The sequence below is a fragment of the Rhinopithecus bieti genome, unplaced genomic scaffold (assembly GCF_001698545.2).
Source record: "Rhinopithecus bieti isolate Rb0 unplaced genomic scaffold, ASM169854v2 scaffold_3875, whole genome shotgun sequence".
Lineage (NCBI taxonomy): Eukaryota > Metazoa > Chordata > Mammalia > Primates > Cercopithecidae > Rhinopithecus > Rhinopithecus bieti.
Window position 1 is genome coordinate 2,649,080 of NW_016804422.1, and position 6,350 is coordinate 2,655,429.

The window sequence follows — 6,350 nt, forward strand, 5'->3', positions numbered from 1 at the left end:
AAAAAAAAAAAAAAAAAAAAAAAAGAGCTGTGGGCCCATGGCGGGGCCAGAGCTTTCCCCGGACCTGCACAAAGAAAGAGAACTCATTGCTCATGACTTGTTCCTTTCTTCACCCACCAGATGTCCAGGAACTTTACCATACTTTGGACACTTCCTACCTTACTGCCACTGTTCCAAGTACCAAACCCTCAAAGTTACCAATGAAGACATTTCTATTCTGTTTCCCTCCTAAAAGAAGAAAACTCTAAGGCCCAGAGAACTGCGACACACTGAATATTCAACTTCCAGTCTTGCTGGCACATGTTGAACAGGCCCTGTAGTTCCTTTGTGGTATAATTCCTCTCCTCCCTGAATATGGCCAGTATTTCTCTGGTGGAGAATATTGTGAATTAACCTAGTTAACCCTACGATTGGGTAATGACACCGTAATTGAGGTATAGAACACTTCCATTTCCCGCCTCTCCTCCCAAATTCCCCTGTACTCCTCTGTGGTGGCTTTTGATAAATTGAAGTTATTTTACGAAATCCAATATATCAATTTTGTTCTTTAATGGACTGTGTTTCCTTTTTCAGATACATTTGCCCACCACAAAGTCACTTATTACTTGAATCTTTATTCTTTTTCACATTTCATATGTAAACCTGTGATTACTGTGAATGACTTTTTCTGTAGGGATAGCCAACGGACACGGCACCATGTGTTGAAAAGACCATTCTTCTTTTTTTCTTTTCTCATCCTCTGACTCTCAAGACTGTTCTTTGTTATATTTCTCTGACCTCTTTGCTTAAAATCAAGTGATTGTATATATGTTGATCTGTTTCTGGATTCTCCATTATGCTCCACTGATCTATGTAAGTGATTAATTTATTCACTTCTTTATCAAGACTGGGGTAAAATTATGTTAATCAGACAAGGCACTGAGATGACAGGAGACCAATTTGCAGCATTTTAAGATTGCATTTGTTTTTTTTTTTTTGAGACAGGGTCTTGCTATGTCACCCAGACTGGATTGCCATAGTGCAATCTCTGCTCACTTCAACCTCCACCTCCTGGGTTCAAGCAATTCTCCTGCCTCAGCCTCCTGAGTAGCTGGGATTACAGGTGCCTGCCACCACGCCCAGCTAATTTTTGTAATTTTAGCAGAGACGAGGTTTCACCATATTGGTCGGGCTGGTCTCGAACTCCTGACCTCAAGGGATCCACCTGCCTTGGCCTCCCAAAGTGCTGACAGCTGAGATTACAGGCGTGAACCACCATGCCCAGCCAAGATTGCGCTACATTTAAGATCTACTTCTGGATCACCTTGATGTTACCTCAGGTGTGCACCTTGAGGTCACCCAGCCCAAAGCGTAGTGTATTTACTAAGGGGGCCCTTGACTTGGTTGGGCCTTGAAATTCATTGTTTTCCTTTTTAGCCAGGAGAGACCGGAACATATGTTAGGGGCTTTCTACCCACCTTCTTATTCCCCTACTCAATGCAGTCCAAGAATCTGACAAATACCTGAAATGGAAGGAAAAACCAAACCAGGTGTTAGGGTCTCATCCTTCTACCTCCTTTCCCTGGGATATTGGCCACCCACATCCTGACTGCTTGCCATCGTGCATTCCAATTTTGTCACTTTGTTTTGTTCACTTCTTGGTCTCTTAGCAGCAACTCCGCCTAGACCTCCTTGTGCCCGGGTTTTCAGGCTCCTTTGTGCTATTAACAGCCAAACGCCCATAGGCAAAAATCAGATAATGAATTCTGGCTTACCACACCAGTTCACTTCCTTTTGCCATCTGCCCACTCAAATCCATGTTGCCTAGGCAGCTCTCTGAAGGTTTCATACAGATTAATTTTTAAAAATCTTATTTCCTTCTTAATCTGTTTTTCATGGGAGCACGAGTTTTCCACAAATCACTCCAACAGCCAGAAAAGGAAATCTGGATCCCTGGTTTCAATGAGGTCTATGTACTGATGACTCCCATTATCTGTATACCCTTCCCTCTCTCACACTATATGTGAGTTAAAAACTGTACAACTAGTTGTCTTCTTAGCATCTGTACTTTTGTGTTTAAAAGGCAGCTGAGAGTTTGCATGTTTGAAACAGAATTATCTCCGCTTCAGTAAACATACATTCTCCCTGTGTTCCCACTCACAGTAAAGGCCACTAAGATTTATTACCTTGTTCAGGCCAGAAATCTCAGTGTTTTTTGGATTTCTCTTTGCTAATGAAGCTAACTGCTCTCATCGTCTCTGTAGTCCTTCATCACCCCCTTCACGGCTCAGCTCAAACACCATCACCACATAAAGCTCTTCCTAAAATAACACTTCTCATCCAGCTTGGTCCTTCATGCTACTTTATTTGTCATTACCCTCAACAGCCCCTGTAATTAGATTGTAAATAAATTATTAAGTAAATGTATTTATTTATTTGCTTACTGTCTGTTTCCTTCTGCGGAATATAATTTCTTTGATGAAAGGAATCTGCCCCTCTGATTCACTTCTGAATAAACATAGTCCAGGCTTGTTCTGGTGCATGTGATTTAATTATAACCTGATGAATGATGGGATGGATGAATAAATTCTAAGCTGATGAGAATTACAAGTACTCTAAACATGGTCACTAGCAACCATGGTTAACACAGAAGAACTCTTGCTTGATGTAAGGGCAAACACAAATTTAAAACGAGGCTTACTTCTGGTTGAAAATAAGGGAAGAAATTTCCCTCCCTTCCCTTTTCTTCGAGTATTTACTTTAGAAAATTTGTCACTGTAAATTCTTTTTCTGTCTCAAAATGCATGTAGGCTGAGTACAGTGGCTCACGCCTATAATCCCAGCACTTTGGGAGACTGAGGCAGGTGGATCGCTTGAGCCCAGGAGTTTGAGACCAGCCTGGGCAACAGGGAGACTTCGTCTCTACAAAAAATGCAAAAATTAGCTGGGTGTGGTGGTGCACACCTGTAGTCCCAGCTACTCAGGTGGCTGAGGCAGAAGGATCCATTGAGCTTGGGAGGTCAAGGATGCAGTAAGCCATGCTCGTGCCACTGCACTCCAGCCTAGGTGACACAGTGAGACCCTGCCTCAAAAAAAAAAAAAAAAAAAAGAAACAAAACAAAACAAAAAAAACAAACAACAAAAACAAAAGCTTTTAAGAAGCTAAATATGCTTCTTGCCAACTTTATGACCCAGGATGTCTTTCTCAAAGACCTGGGAGCCATAGGGGCACTGTCTCCCTTGATGTTTACATTTCATTGAAACATAAGAGCACCCCTATCTCCCAGTTTCCATCAGGGGTAGGAGTATAACTCCACTGGGTGCCTTGCTCCCAGTTGCAAAACTACCTCCTGTCATAAAGATCAAAGTTTATTTTACTTTTGTATGAAACCATTACTAACACAGATGGATACCCCAATTACCAGGTGAATTTAGGCTGAACTATGTGCAATAAATGGTACTATCAAGTTATCTTACTTGAAGACTAATTAAGGACTAATTACTGTTTATTTTTGAGAACATGTATGTAACAGATCGTATCTGCTTGGCTATATGAAAGGGTGAGATTTCTTTCTGTCTCTGCAGTCTCTTAGTGGATCGTCTGTGATGCACATTACATTCTGGTTGAGTGCTTATTAAAACTATTTTATTTCTCAGCCGGGTGTTGGGGCTCACGGTGGTAATTCCAGCACTTTGGGAGGCTGAGGTAGGAGGATCGCTTGAGGCCAAGAGTTTAAAACCAGCCTGGCCAATGTGGCAAAACCCTCTCTGTACTAAAGAACACAAAACTTAGCCGGGTCTGGTGGTGCATGCCTGTAATCCCAGCTACTTGGGAGTCTGAGGCACGAGAATTGCCTGAATCCAGGAGGTGAATGTTGCAGTGAGCCAAGATCGTGCCATTGTACTCCAACCTGGGTGACAGATTGAGACCCTATCTCACAAAATTAAATTAAAAATAAAAATGAAACTATTTTATTTCTTTTACCTTTGTGAAGAGGTTTTCTGAGTTGGGAGAATATTTTGTTTTTAATTATATATTTCCACAACACTGGCAAAGATAGAAAAAAATATTTGTCTTGAGATTACATAAATTTCAGATGTATTCTAAACATGCTCATTTGTCCCCAAAGCAATATTCCAAAGGGCTAGATAAACATGAGTCATATCCAACATAAATGAAGATGAAGTCACAATCAAAGATCTAGCTACATGAGCTGGAAGAGGGTTAGTTGTAGTTTATATTTTCCCACCCTTTTATGAGGAAAAATATAGTAGAATTATAGAATTAGTTTTCTCAATAGAAAGAAATACAATATAAAAAAATACATAATAGGTATTGCTGGACAATCCCAAACTGCCACCTGCCTTTTTCCAAAGAGAGTTACGTTTTTCAGATATATGTTTGATAGACCCATGGAGTTACAGATGAGGCCCCCCAGGGGCTTTCTCAAGTGACAATTGACACTGAATATCTTGATAAAGAGAATAGATTTTTCTTGTTCTGGAGGAAGATATGCAAATTAGGAGAGGGCTTAATTATAGACGATTGATACAAATTTGAATGCTCATGGGTAGTTTTTTCTAGGGAGAGAAAGAGAAAAATCTAGACTTGGAGTAGTTGCAAAAATGGGTACAATTTCCCATGCCTCCTGGTGTGTGTGGTCCTTTACAATGAGACTTTGCAGCTCCTCCCAAGATGAGTCCTACTTCTCTACCTCTTGAATCAGGTCTGGCTTTGTGACTTCCTTTGGCCAATACAGAGCCCCCAAAATGTCACTGTGTCATCTCAGAGCCTACGCTGCAAGAGGATAGGCATGCTTCCCCTCTCTCTCTGGGAACCATGCCCATGCCAAGCAATCCTGGGCTAGCCTGTTGGATGGCAGAGATGCACAGCCTAATTACTCCTGTCATAGAGTGGACCACCATCATCCTCCAGCCACGTAAGTGATGCCACTCGAGACAAGCAGCATCTGAGTGACCTGCTGCTTGGCTGCAGATGTGTGCATGAGCCCAGCTGAGATGCAGCTAAGTCAGAAACGGTTTAGAAGGATAGCCTGACTGAGCCAGGTCCACAAAAGAATGAGCTAAATAAATGGTTTATTTAAAGCAGCAAAGTTTTAGGGGTGGTTTGTATGTAGCAATATAACTAATAAAACAATGCATAGTCAAATGCTTTTGACATCAGGAGGCCTCTTGAATAAACTTCATATTCAAATTTACTTTCTAGCTAAGTCCTCTTGATTTTGAAAGAGCTGTATTTCTTTCTTTTTTTTTTGGCTGGAAGAGCTGTATTTCAAAAACCCATTCTGTTTACATGGAAAATTTAAACATTGCTGAAGGTTTGCAGATACATAATTTACGAAAAGAGAAAATGTATTCTGCTGACTAGATCATGACAATAAATATAAACCTGCAAAATAACAGAAAAAAATCACATCATAGCTCAGGCACAATCATTCCAGTCTAATATGAAGAAATCTGATGTTTCCCTTGCTCTCTTCTACACATGGGGATCACAAGGACCTTACTGAATCTCTGCCAAAGTCATATCCCAAGAGCCATTATTTAGGTTGAAGGTTGATATTTTCCATATCAATGTAGGTTATTCCAGTTTCTGGAACAGTAAGCACCACAATTTTTCAGTGAGATAAATTGCCTGAATCCAGAGATAACACGTGAAGTTTATCTGCCACTGGCACAGGAGTCTGATGTGGCTCCACCATCCTGTGTGGCCTCAGAGCCCACTATATGCAAGTGGGATGAAAAACAGTGGAGACACAACCATGCCTTAACCACCCCGGCCTAGCAGTCACCCACAGGACTTGGTGTCTGGCAAGTGTGGCAGCCCATGGGTAGTGGGTCCTCAAAAGATCCCATCCAGATGCAAAGAGGATTGACACGTCTACGTGAAGGACAAACGTGTTTTTTGCCACATTCCACCAAATAGCATCTATTCATCTAAGTTTAATTTCACTATTTTTCCCGTGGAAAATTCTTCCCATTCATTGTAAATTGGTATTTAAATTTTTCTTTGTAAGTACCCATGATTATAAAAAAAAATCAGCCTTTGAAAAAGTGTATTTCAGGCCGGGTGCGGTGTCTCATGCCTGTAATCCCAGCACTTTGGGAGGCCGAGGTGGGTGGATCACTTGAGGTCAGGAGTTCAAGACCACCCTGACCACCATGGTGAAACCCCATCTCAACTAAAAATACAAAAATTAGTCGGGCATGGTGGTGGGCACCTGCAATCCCAGCTACTCGGGAGGCTGAGGCAGGAGAATCGCTTGAACCCAGGAGGCAGAGGTTGCAGTGAGCCACAGTGGTGCCACTGCACTCCAGCCTGGGTGACAGAGTGAGATTCTGTCTCAAAA

General features: G+C 41.7%; 1 protein-coding gene across 2 annotated transcripts in view; it reads right to left on the reverse strand.

Moving 5' to 3' along the window:
- FBXW12 (F-box and WD repeat domain containing 12) overlaps positions 1-6,350 on the reverse strand; it is a 54,457-nt gene that overhangs the window by 33,199 nt on the left and 14,908 nt on the right. The window lies entirely within an intron of this gene.